The sequence below is a fragment of the Dasypus novemcinctus genome, chromosome 5 (genome assembly GCF_030445035.2).
Source record: "Dasypus novemcinctus isolate mDasNov1 chromosome 5, mDasNov1.1.hap2, whole genome shotgun sequence".
NCBI classification, from domain to species: Eukaryota; Metazoa; Chordata; class Mammalia; order Cingulata; family Dasypodidae; genus Dasypus; species Dasypus novemcinctus.
In genome coordinates this window covers 77,361,273-77,382,709 of record NC_080677.1, presented here as the reverse complement: position 1 = coordinate 77,382,709, position 21,437 = coordinate 77,361,273, and the positions used below count along the sequence as shown (strand labels likewise).

Sequence of the window (21,437 nt, the reverse complement as noted above, 5' to 3'; positions counted from 1 at the left end):
ATTGTATTAAATGACTCTATAACGTCTCTTTTACTGTTTGCATTTTACTCTTTGGGCAATAAAAAATTAAAAGGCAAAGGAAAATATTTATTTCCTCCTTTCCTGCCTGGTCTCTTAGTTTCTTGTGCCTCTTCCCCTTCCTACAAGTTATTCACCCAAATTGTTTAGCAGAGACACACTGCAAACAATGACATTTAATAAAATGCAGGTGCTGAAACTGAATGACTTCAAAAAGGGAAGCCCTTGGCCAACTTCAATGACCGGAATTACTAGGAATAGTAATGATAATGAGACAGATAAACTGGGCTAAAGTCCTCAGGAGCCCAAGATACAGGGTTATTTGGTAGCCTTAACCTTTTTAAAAATTCAGTGTTTTCTTAAGTTATCCTTTCCTTCTTTCTCTCCTCTTAGTCCTTTCTCCCTCCTTATTCTTCTTTCTTTCGTGAAATCTTAATCAGTGCTAGCAAGTGCCCACTAAGTACTAGTTCTGTACTTTGCTCTGTTTCATCTTGTCACAATTATTCAGCCTGGTTTTCTTCAAACTATCCTTTTTATGCAAATCCATGGGCATAACTTTGAAAACAATTTTTGACACTGCTTTAAGCAAGTTGAGAATGCACTCAAGTTTTGCTGTAGAAGTGTCGGATACATAGAGATTGAATACAAATCCTAATAGATAATTCTGTTTCTGTAGTACTATTTCCTTTCTTGAGACAAACCATGTTTGTGGAATTGGCAACTAAACTGTAATTGTCTATATTGCAAAATCATTGTTTTCCTATGTTCAAATAACCCTGAATAAATTTGATTGAAATGTTAATTTTTGGATAATATCGAGGTTGGAAACGGAGAAAATACTGATATTTAGGATTGATAAAAGATATTAAAAGTAACTGATACTTTACAAAACAAAGTAGTCCAATGACTAGTCTATTAAACCTATTCCTGTATACACATCAGTAATGACTAATAAAAATACTACCTAATGTCTATATAACTTTATAGTTTTCAAAGAAGGTTCACATGCATTATCTCACTGTATACCACCAAAACACTGTGTTTAGCAGGGCAACTGCAAAACACTATGTTTAGTAGGAAACAGGTTTAGAAAATTAATTTTAAACAACCAGATGGTCTGGTTCTCTTTCCCGCTACCAAAACGTTCTTCTATCTTCCAGACACCTTTGAGGAATATTAATTATTCATGGCATGAATGGAGAATCATATTAATATTCCCCTTATATATAGTTTATGTGTAAGATATTTTTTACCCCTTCGGTTGAAAAAAAAGCAATCCCTGTGGTGATGAACATATACTGTTGGTGGGAATATAAGTTAGTAAAACTTCCCAGAGGGCCATTCAGCAATAAGCATAAGGAACCTTAAAATGTGCATTTTTGTGTTGTACTTTTGGGATTTTAAAGTAAGCATAAAATTAGGGATGTACCAAAAAATTGTTTAAGGAATTTATTTTCCAGTGTCATTTATAACAGTAAATAATTGAAACAACTTACATGCCCAAAACAGGAAGGTATTATATAAATTAGTATACTTCTGAAATATTTTACAACCATTTAAAAATTATGTGTTTGAAGACTTATTCAATATATAGGAAATATTCCATAATGTTAAATGAAAAGAGTAGAATACCAAATTGTATGTATAGTATGAACCCAATTCTTTAACAATAATTTTATTATAAAATTATAATGCATAGAAACAGAAAGGGAAACGGCACCACTTGAAAACAGTGTTGTGTTTGTTTGGAACTATATGTACCTTAGAAAGTGATGTTCTTAAAGCTAATCCATTCCTGTGGGTGTAAACCTATTGTAAGTAGTGCTTTTTGTTTGTGTTACTTCAGTTAAGGTGTGGCCCAGGGTGGGTCTTAATCCTTCATTAGAGTCCTTTATAAACTGGATGAGTAAGGAAAGAGAGAGTGAGGTGGAGGAGGAAAGAAAGGCATAGAAGCAAGAAGCTGAATGCAATGAAACCTGAAAGAGAAGGGAGAGACCAGCAGACACCGCCATGTGCCTTGCCACAAAACTAAGCTTGTAAGCTAATAAATTCCTATTGGTGTCAACCCATTTTATGGTGTCTGCTTTGAGCAGTGTCCTAGTTTGTCTTTTGTGGATCCCAGAAAATGATGTTCTTAAGCTATCCCATTCCTGTGCCTGTAAATACAATCTAGATGGGGCCTTTGATTAGATTCAATTGAGGGACCTTTGGTAGGTCACTTGATTAGATCACTTTAGGGCTTTTGATTGGACTACATCAGTGAGGCCTGACCTAGGTAGGGTTTCTGCCTTCTTGCTGAGTCTTCAATAAACTGAGAACACACAGAGAGAAGTGGGAGACTCAGAAAAAAGAGAGCCACCACCATGTTTACCCTGCCATCTGAGAGAGAGGACTCCAGGGTCGCCTACAGCTGCAGAAAGAGAAGCTCCAAGAGGCTCAGGGAGCTGAGGCCAGGGAGAGATGCCTGTTTGCCTACAGCTGAGCTCAGGAAGAAGGTGAAACAGCCAACGCTGAAAGAGGAGGCCCAGAAAAAGACAAGTCATGTTCGTGATCACCTACATCTGAGTCCCCAGAGGCATTGACACTGGAGGGGAAGGCAGGGACCGAGGCAGAGATCTGGCCACCATCTTGTCTTGCCACATGGCAGGATGCCAGGATCAATTGTAGTTGACCTTGGTGAGAAAGCATGTTATGAAACCTTGATTTGGACATTTCACAGCCTCAGAACTGTAAGATTTTCACCTAATAAATTCTCTTTATAAAAGCCAACTCTTTTCTGGGCATTTTGCATTGGCAGCCTTTAACAAACTAATACAAGGAGCTTAGCAAACTAAAACAGTTAGCTCTAAGTAGTGGCATTATGAATTCTTTCAGATTGTTTATGTATCAACAGTGAACATAAATTGCCTTTATAATAAAAATTTTAAAGTGGATTGTTTCCTTTATAATAAAATTTGTAATACATTTCTTATCATATGTTATTTCCTAAAACTGGGTAAATAATCAAATAGGTGGACGATTTCTTGCCATGAGGATTACATGAAATGTAAATGTCAGTGAATATTTTACTTTGTTTAATGATTGATGTTCAATAATTGACAGCAGAGGGCAGGAGAGCATTTTCAGAAGAAAATGTCACCTCAACAAAGGGCCCACTAACCCAACTTAAATGAGGGGAGCCATCAGAATTTAACTCTGATTTATAAATTATTTAAATGAAATATCTCATGACTTCTATTTTTTTGTAAATTCTTAATAAATTGAATAACAAACTAATAACAATACTGATAAGTATTAATAAATATATAGGTAGTTCTATTTGAAATCTGCATGTTATTTATTTGCATGCAAATAATGCACAGGGAAAAGTGTGTCATTTAATATAGAGTCATTTTTCCCCACTATACTTTAAATACCTTGAGAAGTTGCCTAGGTAACAAATATTTTAAGAAAATGTTCACAGTAGGAAGATGTGATGATATATACAAGAGTAGTTTGTAAATTACTAAAGCAATGTGTATGTGTGTGTGTGGGTAAGGTAATATTTATTGCTTAGAGTTTGCTTCAAATTGAAAAGCTTCAAAATCTAGAAAAGAATTCTTATACATACTAATGCTTCATTCCATTTCTATAAGTGGCAGCAGTGATTCAACCAGCCTTACGTTAAGTAGCCTTGATATATCCTTTGAGTTGAAAGCCCATTTAAATTTTTTATATTTTGAGGATATGTTGTTAGTTATATATAGATATATGGTTAGTTGATTTTGCTTCCTGATAAAATTTCCTTTTTATCATTAAATAAAGACGTTAAATATCATTAAAATCATTGAATATCTCTCATATAGCTTTTTGCCTTAAAGTATATTTTTATCCAATAATAACATCTATCCTGTTACTTAAACATTCTCTGACATTATATTTGGGACATGTCTCTTCTAAACAGAGTACAGCTAGTTATTTAAAATCCAATCAGAGAATCTGTCACAACAGCTAAATTTAATCCATTTACCTTTTTTTGTAATAACTTATACACTTATACTCATTCTTATTTTCTACTTACCTTGCCTTTTTCTTTGGTTATTTTTTCCCTCCATTCATCCCTTCTTTTAGTTTTAAATGTATTTTCTCTGTTCACCTTTTTCTTCTATTGCCAGTAATTAGGAAGGTTTTCTCTTTTCTTCTAATTGTTATCCTTAAATTTTTAGCACACTAATTTGACTTATCAAATGTCTAATCAGTCTATATCTCCATCCTAGTCTGAACAATGCATAACCCTAGAATGCTTTAACATAAATATTTTCCCTTTCATCTTCCATGTAATTTCTTGCCTAGTACATTTTATTATCATATTGTTTTTAAAGTGACACATTAAGTAGTTGCTATTATGTAGTCATTATTATTTAATATATAATATATTTAATAAATCATGTTGTTTTTATTTATATTTAATTTTTAAATTTAGCAACACATTCACCAGTTTATTTGCTCACCTCATTTCTTCAAGATTTTTTTTAACCCTTTTACTGAATTTTATCATTTTTTAATATATCCAGTGAGAGTCACTGAGTGATTAACTTCTTCAGTCTTTGTCGTAAAATGTATTTATTTTATCCTCACATTTAGGTGATAATTTAGCTAACAGTTACTCTTTCTTAGCTCTTTGAAAATATTATTTCAAGATCTGATCTTAGATTTTGCTGATGAAAAGTCTTAGTCTAATTTAGTTCCTTTGTAGATAATCTGCCTCTTCTCTGTTTTTTGTGTTTTGAGATTTGTTTTGTTTTGTTTTCATAGGCTACAGTTTTAGTAATCTATATAGGTTTAATTCCCCCACCCCTTTTTTTTTTGCTTTGTTTTTATTCAAAGTTAAGTTTTGAGGTATAATTTACATATAGTAAAATTCTTCTAAAGGTGTACAGTACAGCTCTATGAATTCTGGCAAATATATAAAGTCTTGTAACCACTATGACAATCAAGATATAGAACTTTTCCACAATTGCCAAAAGTTCATTTGTGCCTCCGTGCACTCAATCCTTCTATCCTTCCCCCAATCCCTGGCAAACACTAATCTGCCTTCTGTTTCTATACTTTTCTCTTTATCAGCAACTAATATAAATGGAATCATACCATACATAGCCACTTGAGTGTACCATATTTTACTTAGTATAATGCATTTGGGATTTAATCATTCATTGTATGTATCAGTACTTCATTACTTTTTATTGTTGAGTTGAATTAACAGTATATATGGGGGTCCTCCAATATTTCTATAAATCCACAAATTGATGGATATTTGGATTGTTGTAACAGTTTGGGGTGGTTAAAAATAGAGTCAATATAAACATTTGTGTTCAGGTTTTTGGATACACATATCTTCACTGCCCTTGGATAAATAGATAGGAGTAGAATGGCTATGTCATTGCATAAATTTATGTTTAACATTAAAAGAAACACCAAATTATTTTCCACAGGAGCCAGACATTTTGCATTCCCACCAGCAACATGTAAGAGACATACAGTTATTCAAATCCTCACTAACACTTTTTATTGTCACTTTTAAAAAATCCACTCTAATAGGTGCACAGCTCTGTCTCATGGCTTTCATGTGCATTTCCACAATTACTAATGAAATTGAGCATCTTTTCACATTTTTATTTGCCATGAGTGTATCTTCTTAGATGAAGTATCTGCTCAAATCTATTGCCTGTTTTTTATTGGGTTATTTGATTTCTTATTATTGAGTCATGAGATTTTAAAATATATTCTTGATACAAGTCCTTGTCAAATACTTGATTTGCAAATATTTCCTTCCCATCAATCCCAGTTTGAATCTTTTGTGGACCCCAGAAAATCCTTAAAGTGAACCAGTTCCTGTGCCTATAAACCTGTTGTATGTGGTGGGACCTTTTGATTAGATTCAATTAAGGTTTTGATTAGATCACTTTTGAAAAGATCTTTTCCATTAAGGACCTTTGATTAGATCGCAGGACCCATGATGGGTCTTAATCCATTAGTGGAGTCCTATATGAACTGAGGACAGAGAAAGAGAACTGCCATTTTTACCCTGCCTTGGGAGAAATGATTCCAGGATTGCCTACAGATGCAGAAAGACAGAGAAACCCCAAGAGACTGAGAGAGAGGCCAGCAGCTGGAATCAGCAGAGCAGTCCAAAACTGAAGATATGAGGCCTGAAGAGAGATGAGCCATATGACTGATCACCCACAGTTAAGCTTAGGGAAGAAGTGAGCATGGAGGAGAAGGCAGAGACAGGCCACCATTTTGCCTTGCCCCATGGCAGGTGTCCAGGATTTACAGCAACTGATCTTTGGTGAGACAGTATCTCTGATGATGTTTTGATTTGGACATTTTCACAGCCTCGGAACTATGAGATTTTACCCTAATAAATCCCCATTATAAAAGCCAACCCATTTCTGGTATTTTGCAGTGGCAGCCTTTAGCAAACAAAAGCACCATCTATGGTTTTTATTTTAAGTTTCTAAGATTGTCTTCTGAAGAGCAGAACTTTTAATTTTGATAAAGTTCAGTTTACTTATTTTTTTTGTCTTCTACAGTTTGTGTCTTTTTGTGTCCTATCTAAGAAATCCTTCCCTTACCCAAGGTTGCAAAGGTTTATTCCCTGTTTACCTCTAGAGGTTTTTTATTTATTTTAAGTTTTACATTAGGTCTATGGCCCATTTCAAATTAACTTTTGTAAATGATGCAAGGTATGGGATAAGTTTCATTATTTTGCAAAATTAAGTCCAATTGTTTGAACACCATTCTGTTGAAAAGATTATCCTCTCTCCATACCTTTGTTGAAAATCAAACATATATGTGTTGGTCTATTTCTAACTTTTTAAACTCCTTTCCATTTATGTATATGTTTATCCTTATACCAATATTCTTTTTCAAAATCATTTTGGCTATTCTAGGTCCCTGAAATTTCTATGTAAATTAAAGAATCATTTTTCTTCAATATCTTAAATAAATCTGTTAGGGATTTCAATTAAAAGGACATTGCAATCGTATATAAATTGCAAGAGAATTAATATCTTAACAACCTTGAGTCTTCCAATCAATAAATATGGTATATCTCTCCATGTATTTAAATCTTTGATTCTCCTCAACAATATTTTATAGTTTTCAGCATATAGCTTTGTATATATTTTTATTTATATCTATTTCATGTTTTTCAGTGCTATTATAAATGGTATTTTTAAATTTTAATTTCCAATTGTTGATGCTAGTTTAGAAATATAATTTTTCTATTTACTTTGTATGTGACTATGTTAAACTCTGTTATTATTTCTACTATCTTTTTTATTCTTTATGATTTTCTACATAGATAATCATGTCTTCACAAATAGAGACAATTTTATATCTTCCTCTGTAATCTGTGTAGCTTGTATTTCTTTTTCCTCTTATTGTACTGGCTAAGACTTCCTCTGCAATGTTGACTTGGAGTGATAAAAACAGAAATTCTTATCTTAATCTTATTGAGTCTTTCACCTGTAAGTATGAAGTTCACTCTTTACTTGACAGAGATACCCTTTATCAGGTTGAGGATGTTTAATTCTTATTTTGCTTAGACTTTTTATCCTGACTGAGTGTTGCATTTTGTCATTTTTTTATGTCTATGGAACTGATCATATGGTTTTCTTTAATCTATTGATATGGTGTATTATAGTGACTGATTTTCAAATGTGGGATCAACCTTGTATTCCCTGAAGAAACTCCATTTGGTCAGGTTATATTCTTTCTAAAAATTACTGGATTTGACTTGCTAGTATTTTGTTGGGGGATTTGCATTTTATTTGCATGAGGGATTTTATTTTCTCCTTATTTATTTTTCTGTTTTAGGTCTCAGGATAATGCTGCTTTGTAAAATGATTGGAGAAGTATTCCCTCCTCTTTTATTTTCTAGAAGAATTTGTAGAGAATTGGTATTATTATTTAGTTTTACTTTCCTGCTAGGAAGTCAGTATGCTTACTTTATCAGAATTATTTAATTCTTGTTACTCCTCAGCTTGTCCCCATTTTTTCTGTCCTTTTCTTCTGGAATTCTTAGACATATATTTTAGTTTCTCATTTTATCATCCATGTTTCTGGCATGCGTTTACATGTTTTCTATATCTTAATCTTTCTAGATTTCATTTTGGGCAAATTCCTCAAATCTATATTCTAATTCAGTAATTTTTTTTCTTAATCTTTGTTAATCAAATGTTTACTATATGCATTGAATTTTTCATTCCAATGACTATGTTTTCATTCTTAGTCGAAGATGTGTTTGGTACCGTTTCATATTTTCTTTCTTTTATTTTAAGCCTGCCCTATTTTGGTTTCTGTGCCTTCATTTATCTTTTTAATTATTTGTTACATACTAAGTTAATATTCTATTTTATTACATTTGGGGGTTACTATTTCTCTTTTCTTGCATAAATCTACTCTCACTCATGTCCGTTTATTTCCTCTCGTGGGTTGTAAATTTTTACTAAAAGCTCATATTCAACAGAATTTCTCTTTTGTGAAAGTTCTTTAAATTCAGGATTATCAATATGTCCTCCTCTATCTTCTGGCTTTCACAAAGTCAGGTCAAATTGGAACTGTGTAGCAGGCACATCAACAGAACACTTAGAGAAACTCATCTATCTAGTCAGAGGACTCTGAAAAGGAGCTCTGGCAAGAAAAATAGTGTAAAGGACTCCCTGTTTTTCAGTTTTATTTTTGTTCTCCAAGCCCTGCCCTGAGACTAGCTCCGAACATAGATCTGCACTGCTACTGCCAGGCTGTGAAGTCACATACAAATACAAGAAAAGACTGTTCCTCTAACTGAATGAACTCGGAAAAGCGTATGGGAGAAATTCTCATTTTCTTTTCTCTTGCCCTGACCCTGAAGGCAGCCCCAATTGAGTGGAACTGAGCAACAGCATGGAAGACAATTCTAAGAAAACCCAATCTTTCTGGTCAGAAGAACTGGGAAGGGGACCCATGACAGCTAGAGAATATGAGGGAAATCTTGTATAGGAGAAAGATGGAGAAGGTGATCCCTAATTTTGTATTTGAAACTACAATTGCCAGAATCAGCCCCAAACTATGTGTAGACATGGAATAAATCCAAAAACGCATACATAAATTAATTTTGAGAAATTAGCTACAATAGAAACACTACCAAAGTTCCAGAACAACTCCTGAGTATTGCTTGCAAATATAGACCCAAACAGTGTAACATCTTTGAAAACTAAAGTAACATTGAAACCACTGCCTGCAGAGGGTGTGACCACTTGTGATCTACGCCAAGCCGGCTTGATTACCTGTTAAAACAAAACAAAACAAAACAAATCAATAATTATATAGGATTTTAAGAGAACCCACAACCTCACAGAATGATATTCAGAATTTCCAGGATACAATCCACAATTACTCAGCATACCAAGAAATAGGAAAATCTGATCAATTTTCAAGGGGAAAGACAATCAACAGATGCCAAACCCAAATTATCAGTGTCTTTATTACTAAATGCCCCCAAAACTTGAAATATCCCAATGTCCCTGAAACATGAATGGAAAACAAACTGTAGTACCGCCATACCATGAAATGCTACTTAGCAAAGAAAACAATTAACCATTGATAAACACAAAAAAAATGAATAAATCTCAAAAAATATGCTAAGTGAAAGAAACCGTCCTCTGAAAAGTTTACATACTGAGGGAATCTAATTATGTGACCGTATTAGTCAGCCAAAGGGGTACTGATGTAAAATACCATAAATTGGTTGGTTTTTATAAAGGGTATTTATTTGGGGTAGGAACTTAACAGGTACCAGGCCATAAAGCATAAGTTACTTCCCTCACCCAAGTCTATTTTTACGTGTTGGAGCTAGATGGCTGCTGATGTCTGTGAGGGTTCAGGTTTCCTGGGTTCCTCTGGGATCAACTCCTGTTTTCTCCACAAGGACAGCTGTAGACTATGAGGCCAACAGCTCTGTCTCTTTCCCCGGGGTTCCAGCTTAAGACTTCAGCATCAATCTCTAGCATCAAAACTCCAACATTAAGAACCCCCATCTCTGTTCTTTGCCATGCCTTTTATCTGTGAGTCCCCACCCACCAATGGGTGGAGACTCAACACCCAAATCATAACTGAATCATGCCCAGTTTACAGACCGGATTACAAACATAACCCAATATCTATTTTTGGAATTCATAACCAAATCAAACTGCTACAATGACATTACAGAAAAGGCAAAATAATAAGGATGGGGAGCAGATCATTTGTTACCAGGGGTTACCTGTCATGGGAATGGTTGATGGCAAAGGGGTGGAATGAAGGAATTTATTTTGAGATGCACTGGAGTGGGACTATTCTGCATTGTGGTTACACAAATACAAGCATTTGCTAAAATGCACAGAACTATACAAAAAAGAGTGAATTTTATTCTTTATAAATTAAAAAATTTTTTAAAAATCATCCTTTAACCCTATCTATGAAGCAGATGGCTTCTTAGGTGAATTCTGTCAAACATTTTAAGAAAAAATAATACCGTTTCTACATAAACACTTCCAGGAATTTGAAGGAAGATACCTCTTCCCATCTTATTTCATGAGGACAGGATTACCTTGAGAACAACATCATACAAAGATATTGCTAGAAAAGGAAAATATAAACCAATATCCCTCCTGAACATGGATGAAAAATTCCTTAATACAGTATGAGCAATCAAATGCAGCAATATGTAAAAAAGGCTAATATACCATGACCAAATAAGGTTTATCCTGGAATGCAAGATTGGGTTCATGTTCAAAAATCAGTCAATGTGATTCACCGTATTACCAGACTTACAAAAAAATGTTTAGTCATCTCAAATTTGAAAAAATCCAGTAATCATTCCTGATTTAAAACTCAGAGAACTAGAAAAAGAAAGGAATTTCCTCCACCGATTAAAGCCATTTTTGAAAAGCCTACACTTAATATCATACTTAACTGGCTGAAAGTTTTTCCCTAAAATCTGGGACAAGGCAAGAATGCGCATTCTTACCACTTTTATTCAGCATTGTACTGGAGGTCCTACATAGTACAATCAGACAACAAAAACACATTTAAAAAAAAGAAATCCAGATTGGAAAGAAAGAAGTAACACTGCCTTTATTCACAGACAACATGATCATCTAAGTAGAAAATTCTAAGTACAATTTACTTGAAATTCTAGAAAACACAAAACTATTGATAGTTATGAGATACTGGGAGTGGGGAGAAGGAATTGACTGTAAGGCATACAATATAACTTTCTGGAGCAATGGAAATGTTTGTGGTAGTGATTACACAATTGCCAACATTTGTAAAAACTCATCAAATCGTAAACTTAAAATTGGTGAGTTTATTGCATATAAATTATACCTTAATTTTATTATTTAATAAAATAAATAATTTTATTATTTAAAAAATCAACTTACTCAATTCATGATTCACTTTTTCTTTCTTCCTCCTGTGCGTGGTATCTAAGTTCAGGGTCATTTAAGTAGCATTATGGTTTTAGGACAGTAGTCTGCTCAGTGCTGACGTCTGACCACACTGGTACCCTCTGAGACATATAGTCAACTGGGTCTCAGACAAGGGTTTCCGTGCTGACATCTTCAGAGATTCTGCATCATTGTCTGTCTCTCAGCCATATAGTTCCAAAAGCTTCTGAGGCAATGTCCTTTTGTCACAACCTCAAGGGTTGTTAGGGGTGTACCCATACTCCTAGCCAGTATCAATAACTCTTTTGCCCCACACTGTGTACTTTCTTGGGCCCTCTCTGCCTAGATAGTTGCGGTGGTTTGGAGCTGTATGTACCCCCCAAAAAACATATTCTTAAATTCAGTCCATTCCTGTGGGCATGAAACTATTGTAAGGAGGACCTTTTGATATGGCTCCTTCAGTTAAGGTGACACCCACCTTAAATAAGCTGGGTCTTAATCCCATTACTGGAGTCCTTCTGAGCAGAATGAAACAGACTGAGAGAGAAAGCCACAGGAGGCAAGATGTGAACCCAGAAGAGAAGGGAAGACCAGGAGGCACCACCATGTGCCTTGCCACATGATAAGCTAAGGTCCCCAGGAACACTGGTTGCCACCCAATGCCTTGATGATGCCTGAGGCCTTAGAGACATTTTCCTGACCTTAAAACCATGAGGGAATAAGTTCCCATTGTTTAATCCAACCTGTGGCATGGTATTTGCTTATGTGGTCTGGGTTTTATTTTATTTTAAAACATTTTGGTACCAGGAGAGTGTTGTGCTTCTATTGCAAATACCAAAATGTGGAAATGGCTTTGGAATTGAGTAATGGGTGGAGTCTAAAAGAACTGAGGATACTTAATATGAAAAGCCTAGATTTCTTTGAAAAGACTGTTGGGAGAAATATGAATGCTAAATTCCCACTGTTTAACCTGACCCATTTCATAGTCTAGGCTACTAAAACAATAGTTCTCTCTACTTTGTCACATGAAGGGGTAAGGGTGGTGGTGATTCTTGAACTTTCATTCATATCTAGGAAAGGAGTCACATTATCCCCTTGATAATGTTGAATGCCCAAGTTCATCTCCAAGTTTTACCATTTCCTTTCCTAGGACTTGTCTCTGAGCAGGATGCCTTGGGGGCCCATGCCAACTTGTTTACTCACTGACCCCCCTTGTTCCCTAGCTCAGAGTGAGGTAGGTATGTTTGTTTCTTTGTTATAAATTTATTCTCCTTTTTTTAAAAAAATGTTTTGGTTATTCTAGAGTCTTATTTTGCCTTTCCATATAAATTTTTAGAGTCAGCGTGCCAATTTCTACCCAAAAAATCAAATAATTTTTAAATTTAATTTCTTCTCCCTATGTAAAGGTAGGGAAACTTACTTGATAAATATTCTTCCAACCCTATGGTTAACTTAAGAACCTTAGCCTGTGGAAGAAGGAAAGAAATTGTGTAAGGTATGCAACTTTGGGAGAGGAAGACTAAAGTGGATATTTTCATAGGGACAGGGGAAGCCTGAGAACTATCTGAGAAAAAGAAAGTACTTATGCAACCAAAAGAGAAGTCTATGCCATTTCTAAACACTGGAAGGAACTCTGCCTCCTTCACTTGTTATCTAAGGATGGCTTTGATCCTGACTAGGAGTTGGCATGTAATCTTTTTTTAAAAAAAAACATATCTTTATTTTTAAAAGGTACATAGATCATACAAAATGTTACCTTAAAAAATAATAGGAGATTCCCATATGCACCACTCCCCACACTCCCCACCTTTCCCACATCAGCACCTTCTTTCATTAGTGTGGTATGTTCATTGCTTTAGATGAACACATTTGGAGCACTGCTACACAGCATGGATTATAGTTTACACTGTAGCTTACACTCTCTGCCAGTCCATTCAGTGGGTTATGGCTTGATACATAATGTCCTGCATCTGTCCCTGTGATAGACATGTCATCTTTTAAGGACTTTTCTTTCATCGTGTTACTTCCTTTCATTCCTCTCCTGTTGCCAATGATCTATAGCTCAAAGGAATGCTCCGGGACAAATTAGTGTTGGCGAGGACCATATCATTCTTTCAACCTATAGATTCCTGAAATATTTGTTCCAGCTCCAGACTGACCTCTACCTGTTTATTTGTTCCCTGACAGAATAATTTAAGTCATCTTATAAATGAAAGCAAAAGAACAAGGCAGAAACAGGGCTCTGGGTTCTGGGCTAAGACTTCACATGCGTTGTCCCATTTAATCTTCACAACTCGTAAATCATCTTGCAGTTTAGGAAACAAGCTTGCGTGTCTTGTCCAAGGGAATGCGAGAAAGAGTCGGAATAAGATTCAAGCCTAAACTTACAAACTTCACAGTAATCATTTCCCTGACCCCTTGCTGTCATCCTGGTAGCCTAAATTAGAGCAATTAATCCCTAGATGAAATACCAGGAGGAGGAGGAGGATGGGAGGAACCTGGATTCCTGAGCAGTGATAACTGGCATCTCATGAAATCCTTTGCTAAGGAAACAAATCTTTTAGGCCCACAGAGCCTACTGGCCATGTGTGGGGAAGGGGAACAGGGTAGATGGGGGAGCAGTTTTGCAAAACAATTCCCTACTTAGATAAGATATAGAGATGATTATTATAATGTGATAAATGTCTTTTTTGGTATTGTTTCTAAACGTTCAAGCACGGAGGACTGTGAACTTTGAGAAACATGCACATTTCTATAGAAAAACTGAGGACTGGCCTGCAACTTGAGGATTCTGGCTTGTACTCGGACATGGAGAATCTCTGCTTTACAGACCTCTTGGAAGACTGTCAGCTTCAGACCTACTTGGGCATTCCAAACCTCCCACAGGATATGGAATGCTTAGCTCCTGCTCACTACTAAATAATTTGGGAACTGATAGCTAGAAAATGTGTTTTTTTAAATTTTCTTTTCTTAAGCAGCTCTGAAAAATTCAAATACCTTCCCTAGATCTAGTTGAAATGGTTTTCTATTAACCTAGTCTTAGTAGTAAAAGTTCTTAGTTGGTAAAAGGACAATAACCAGACCTAACCAGTTCTACTTCTAGGAATGTCAGGAGTAAAATAACAGCTCCAAGCAGAACCACAGAATGGCACCAGGAGCACCTTATAACCTAGTAAATCTGCAAGTATCCTCAGGCCTATATCCTTGTGCCGTCAGTAGAGAACAGAGTCATGGTGACTACACATAGGGGCTTACTCAACAATATATACGTATACATTTTTATTGATAAATCTCTGAACCAGGACAACAAGCAGGAGTCTGGCATGCTGGAGAGAACATAAGATTAAGAAATTTGCCCACATCCCCCTCTCAAGACCCTTTAAAAAAAAATCCAGAGTCATTGCCAACATGGCAGGAATGCATCATGTGGTCATCACTTGATCCTCGACTCCTACTCCCCCTATAAAAACTCAGCCCCATTCTTACTTTGAACTGGTTTTGGGAAGATTCCCCCAGTTTCTTGCTTGTGCACTTGCACCTTCTCACTGAGAGACATGTTTCTCCTTTGTGGGGCCAGGTGGGGCAGGCCCTTCTATTGGAAATAGTAGTGCTTATAGTAACAAAAGTATGAAGGAAACTGATACAGCCTCTTTGAAACCCTTTGAATTCCTGAAGCCTGACTGGACCTGCAAAATGAATAAGCTATAACGGATATAAGACCAGTGTTTCTTGCTAGGTAGTATGTATATGAAGCTTTCTTTTGCTCTGTAACTATAGCAACAAGTTCTATAGCCCATTGTTTCACTCAACTCAGCCTTACCACCTGATAGACTTCCTAATAGTCCCTGCTCTATAAGAATTAATGTCTTTAATTGATTTATACTGTGTTTCCTGCTCTTTCTAAATGGACTGTGGCCTTAAATACTGTTGCAGGGACAGAAGTTTAATTCCATCAGGCTGTCTGTAGCTTTAAGGCCAAGAGGAAAAGGCTTTCCTAAGGCCATGAAGAGACTCCTGTGGAGTATAATGGAAAAGGGTACAGGGTTTAGACTCTGGGACATGGGTTTGAACAGATGCTGCCTTTGTTGCTTTGTGGCAGTGGGCACATCATTTAGAACTTCTGACCTTCAATTTCCTCATCTGCAAAATGGAGATGATAGTTCTTATGGAATATGGTTGTTATAAGATTTAAGTGAAATAATATGATGGAGAGCTTTATTAAAATCATAAAAGGCTGTGCAAGCACATTTCTTAGGGTGCACAGGTGAGTGAGCACCAGGCAGGAGTGCAGTGTGCCTACAGGCTGTTGAGGGCCACCAGGAGGATGTGTTGAAAACAGAATCATGTGTGTTTCTATGACAGTTCGGCCACATAAATGGCACTCCCCGTCCTGACCTCTAATGTTATAACCACTCACAAATGAGTAATATAGAACTCATTTTGACTATGTAGGCTTCTGAGAAGAAAGGAACAAAATACATAAGACACTTTGAAGAGGGACTGAATAATTTTGGGGAGGCCTGTGTTTGGAGTGGGGTGGCAGAGAGCAAAGGAAAGCAAAGAGATAGTAAAATGAGGAATTAGGCCTAGACTTCCTAGGTGGAGATGATCATTAACAGAGCCTTAGGTTCTCCATGACCTTGGACACGTAACAGGTTCTTCAGTGGTTGCACATGCACCTAAGTTTATATTTAACTTTCCAATGCATGTGATCATTTTCTTTAAAGGCTAAATATGCATTTGGAGCTTCCTTTCAGAGTTCTGTTTTCTTTTGTGTATATGTGTTTTTAATTACAGGTAGTCCAAACCACTGTGGTACTTTTAACACTTCAATTATGAGGCAGAGTTTATCAGGAAACGCTTACTGCAAAGGTTTTCGTTTTTTGTGCCTGAAAGTTTTTTGCAAAATTGTTTTTTGAGAGAAGTTTTGGGGTTTTGTTGTTGTTTTTATTTTAGTAACAAAGTAGCTGTGGTTGATTTATTAAGATTTGGTATGACAATACTCCTCCCCCTACCCCTTTCTAAAAACACAATTCCTGAAATCTGTATCTATATCTTAAAAAATGTTTCAGATCTAATCTTATCTCAGTATAGTAATATTGAGTATTGTATAACTGTACCTAGAGTAAAATATCTAGACATGAATAAGTGCAACAATTGTATCTGTTGCATTTAGGAATACCAAGTTGGTTGTATTGGATATTTTCCGGTAAGTAGAGGTGAAGTGATCATATGCTGCTTTTCAGATTGGCTGCCCAATATTCTGAGCTGTCATATTATGGACCAGAGGCCTCTCAGGAAGAGCCTTAACTGTAGACGTTTAATGTTATCCCCAAAAGAGATTATACATGTAATCACAGATACACTGACAGGGTTGAAATGCACTTATCACGCAACTCTAAATATACCACAATTTTCGTAAACCCGTTTTAACACTTCTTTATTTTTTAACATATTAGGAAACTGAAACAACAACAAAAAATGGAAGTGTTCAGACTTCGTTCTTCCTCCAAAAGGTCCAGCTCTTAGTTACTATAGAAATGGCCATGTATCTAACTTCTAAAACATTGAGCTGCTAGGAAAAGGAGCACATAATCATCTTTCTGGAGCAGTTAGAAGAGTTAAATTACAAAATAAGTAAGCTCAGGTTCTGTGTGGTATTTGAAAGAGCAGCATTATATTTTACTTTATATTATAACCCTGCTACTCTAAAATGTGCAAAACGTGTGCTTGTTGAGTAACAAGTCATATCGAAAGACAACATGGTTCCTGCTTGGAGCAAGCATTGCCTTTATACCTTCAAGAGGTCACACAATCCCTGTCTCCTGCTCATTCAATAACACCCAGAGGTTCTCTGCAGCATTTGGGGGGGGGGGGCACATACTCTTTGTAACTGTCAACAAAAATTTCCTTAGAAGTTTAAAATCAAAACAAAGTGAGATCACCTATGTTTAGCTTTAGAGAAGAGGAAGTAGTGGTATGTTTTACAAAACAAGGCTTATTCTGCAAGATTTATTGCTTAATTATTCTTTGTGAAGTCTCCTGTTTTGGCTTTATCTTTTAGCTCCTAGGGGAACTGTGAATAATAGAGTTAAATGTTCTTCTGTGATACGACTAACTCTTTTATTTAATGCTTACCTTTTCCTTCACTAGCCTTTTGCTTCTCTGCACCAAAACTTAGTTCACATCCTCTCCCTTTTAGGGACTTTGCAATCCTATGTGAGTTATTCATGAATATTTATGTTTTATCTGTTAAATTTTATTTACTTATTTAATAACTAGGAAATAAATATCTCCTCTCCATTATTTAATCAGATGAATTAGTGTTTTAGGTGTTAATTCACGAGTCTTTTTTATTTGCCTCTATTGTGTTTTCTTACTTTTCCACTCGCCCTGCCTTTCTTTTCTAAGGGTTAAAAGGATGATCTAGTGTTTTTTAGTTGGTTCTCTAAATAAAATGCTTTAGCTGCTTTAAAATATTTTAAGAGGTTTCAAAATAAGAGGTTAAAAACTTCTGTGAACTGGGACATTTGTACAAATTCAGCATAGTACCCATATTTTGTTTCCCAGGTAAGCTATACCATACTTAAAGGTACATTGCTTTGAGAGTATTGACTGAGCCAAAGTTTTCAGAGTTAATTTTATCTTCTTTTTTTAAAGATTTATTTTATTTACTTATTTTCCCCTTGCCCCCTCGTTGTTTGGTGCTTGCTGTCTGCTCTCTGTGCTCATTCCCTGTGTGCTCTCTGTGTCTGCTCATCTTCTCTTTAGGAGACACTGGGAACCAAATCTGGGACCTCCCATGTGGTAAAGAGGCGCTCAATTGCTTGAGTTACCTCAGCTCCCTGCTTTGTTGTGTCTCTCATTGTCTTTCCTCTTTGTGTCTCCTTGTTGTGTCATCTTGTTGTGTCAACTTGCCGCGCCTGCCCATCACGCCAGCTTGCTGTCTTGCTCATCTTCTCCAGGAGGCACCGGAAACTGAACCTGAGACCTCCCATGTGGTAGGCAGGAGCCCAATTGCTTGAGCCATATCCACTTCCCAATACCATCTTGATTATAAAGATTCTAAGAACCTTTAAAATATACTTTTTAATGTAAGGCATATTATCATGTCCTTAGGGCTAATACCTTCCTGTGCATGTACGTAATTTTAATTAAATTACTTCAGTTAAGGGCCTTTGATTAAATTGCATAACCTAAGGTGAGTCTTAGTTCTCTTGCTGGAGTCCTTTATAAACAGAGGAATTAAAAGCTACAGATACAGAAAAAGTTGCAGAGAAAGAGAGGAACCCAGAGGCTGAAATAAACAGAACACAGAAGTTGAGAGGAAGCCACTTTAGTCAGAAGCTGAAAGCAACAAGACCCAGAGGAGAAGGAAGAGACAAGTAGATGCCACCATGTACCTGATCGCCCATAGCTACAGCTCAGGAAAAAAGCATCCTCTGATGATACCTTGATTTAAACACTTAAATGGCCTTAGAACTGTAGGTTTTTACGTTAATTAACCCCATTGTAGAAGCCAACCCATTTATGATATATTGCTCCTAGCAGCTTTTAATGAATTAAAACATCTATATGAGAGGATTGTTTGAATAACTTATGGTACATCTACACAAAGGAGAGCGATGCAGCTGTGAAAAGGAATAAGGAATATCTGTATATTATTACGGTATTCTTCAGGATATATTATTAGGTAACAAAATAGGCAAAGCAAGGGAGATATAATAGATATAGTGTAGTTCATTTATCTAAAAGGGGGGGTATGCATGTGCCTGTATCTGTGAGTTTTAAGAAGAAAATGGAAGAATAAACTTTAAAAGAACATTTTATCTCCAGGGGAAAGGAAAAAATAGGTAGAAAATACAGGAAGAGAAGTTTGTTTCTCTAAGACTCTCTTGCTTTATAGATTTAACTTTGAAACTATGAAAGTGTTTTAGTTTCCCAGCTGCTGAAACAAATACCATGCAATGGGTTGTCTTTAACAATGGGAATTTATTGGCTCTTGGTTTTGAAGCTAGGAGAAGTCCAAAATTGGGGTGTCAGCAAGGTTATGCTTTCTACCAAAGACTGGTAAGTGGGTTTGGCTGCCAATAATCCTTGGTCCTTGGCTTTTCATGACATGACAATGCACATGGTAGTGTCTTCTTTCACATCCAGTTTGTGCTGAGTTACAACTTCTGGCTGTTTCCCTTGACTTCTCTTTCTATGCTCTTCTCTATGCAGTCTCCAGTAATAGAATTAAGACCCATCCTGCTGGGCCACATCTTAACTGAAATAACCTCATCTAAGTAGCCTCCTATTTTCAATGGATTCACACCCACAAGAAAAGATTAAGGCTAAGAACATGTTTTTTCTGGGGTACATAATTCCAAGCCACCACAGTAAGTATTTTACATAATTATTGTATTAGTTGGAATTCTCTAGGGAAACAGAGCCAACAGGAGATATATGTACATATTCTAGGAGATTTTATGAAATTGTCTCACATGACCACAGGGATGCACAAGTCCAAATTCCATAGCGCAGGCTAAAGCCATGAACTCCAGTGCAGGTCCTCAAAAGTTTCCCAGGAGAAGCTGGCTCTCAGAAGTAGAGATAACAAATTCTCTCTTTTGACTGCTAAAATCACTTCTTTTAAGGCCTTCAACTGTTTAGATGAGACATCTCTCATTGCTGATGGCAGTTTCCTCATTTGATTGTAGATGTAACCAGCCATAGATGTAATCACCTCACTGATGATTTAAGTCCACAAAATGTCCTCACAGTACAATTTGGCCAGTGCTTATTTGAACAAACAACTGGGCACTATTACCTGGCCAAGTTAACACATAAGCCTAACCATCAAAATTATTAAAAATAAATAAACAAGCCCTAAAAAACAAAGCAAAAATAAATTTAGCTGTGTATCAAGTTGGTGACAAAACCACAAATAGAGGAACTATTCCAAGAGACTTTAAAAGAGGGTGATTTGATTATATATGCCTAGTGAGACATACCTTAATTATATATATAAAAAAAACTTTAAAAATAAGTCTTTAATTTCAGTAATCTAATAATTGGTAATGGTGTTGATATTTTTATTCTTAGGTATTATTTGTGTATCATGACTTAAAGCAAATGAAAACTGGCATTTTTGGTGTGAGAGAAAAGAGTTATCGATGTAAGATAAATGATGTTAAATAAAGCCTGTTGTCCTGAATTAGACCTGGACAAATCAATATGAATTTATGATGCATTTTATAGTGTTTCTGTTTGTATATTAGCTAAATCTACTGAACATGGCTGGAAATACTGACCAGTAGCAATGAGCATCCCATGACCCCAATCATGGCCTTTAATTACTATTTCCCAGTAAAAAGAACCAGGAACCTCTTGAAGAAAAGGCCTTTTCCAGGCCTAGGAGGAAATGTACAAGATAAGACTAGACTATCTTGCCATTTTAGAAAGTAAGCATATGAAGAACTACTAAAGTTGTATCAAATGGCTTCAGTATCCCAACCCAAAGAGGATCACAATTGCCAAAGATGGGACAACTTGAGATTCAGTAAAGATAACTGCAGTAGATCTAAGCACATTAAATATGTTTCAGATCATGAGATTATGATGATATACAAAAAGAGAGAGGAAAGCAGAAAGGGAGGGAGGAAAGAAAGAAGGAAAGGAGGGAAACGGACTTTGGCCCAGTGGTTAGGGCGTCCGTCTACCATATGGGAGGAGCGCGGTTCAAACCCCGGGCCTCCTTGACCCGTGTGCAGCTGGCCATGCACAGCGCTGATGCACGCAAGGAGTGCCGTGCCAGGCAAGGGTGTCCCCCGCGTGGGGGAGCCCCGCGCAAGGAGTGCGCCCATGAGGAGAGCCCGCCCAGCGTGAAAAGAAAGAGCAGCCTGCCCAGGAATGGCGCCGCCCACACTTCCCGTGCCTCTGATGACAACAGAAGCGGACAAAGAAACAAGACGCAGCAAATAG

At 36.3% G+C, this 21,437-nt stretch overlaps 1 protein-coding gene across 9 annotated transcripts in view; it reads left to right on the top strand.

Annotated features, from left to right (window-relative positions):
• Nucleotides 1–21,437, top strand: part of CCDC146 (coiled-coil domain containing 146) — a 314,795-nt gene that overhangs the window by 135,763 nt on the left and 157,595 nt on the right. Inside the window, exon 1 of one of the 9 annotated variants that reach the window (XM_058297956.2) lies at nucleotides 19,750–19,852. The exons of the other annotated variants lie outside the window; for them this stretch is intronic. The gene's annotated coding sequence lies outside the window, so the exon portion shown is untranslated. Of the gene's footprint in view, nucleotides 1–19,749; nucleotides 19,853–21,437 lie in introns of those variants that run through there. 9 annotated transcript variants of the gene reach the window in all.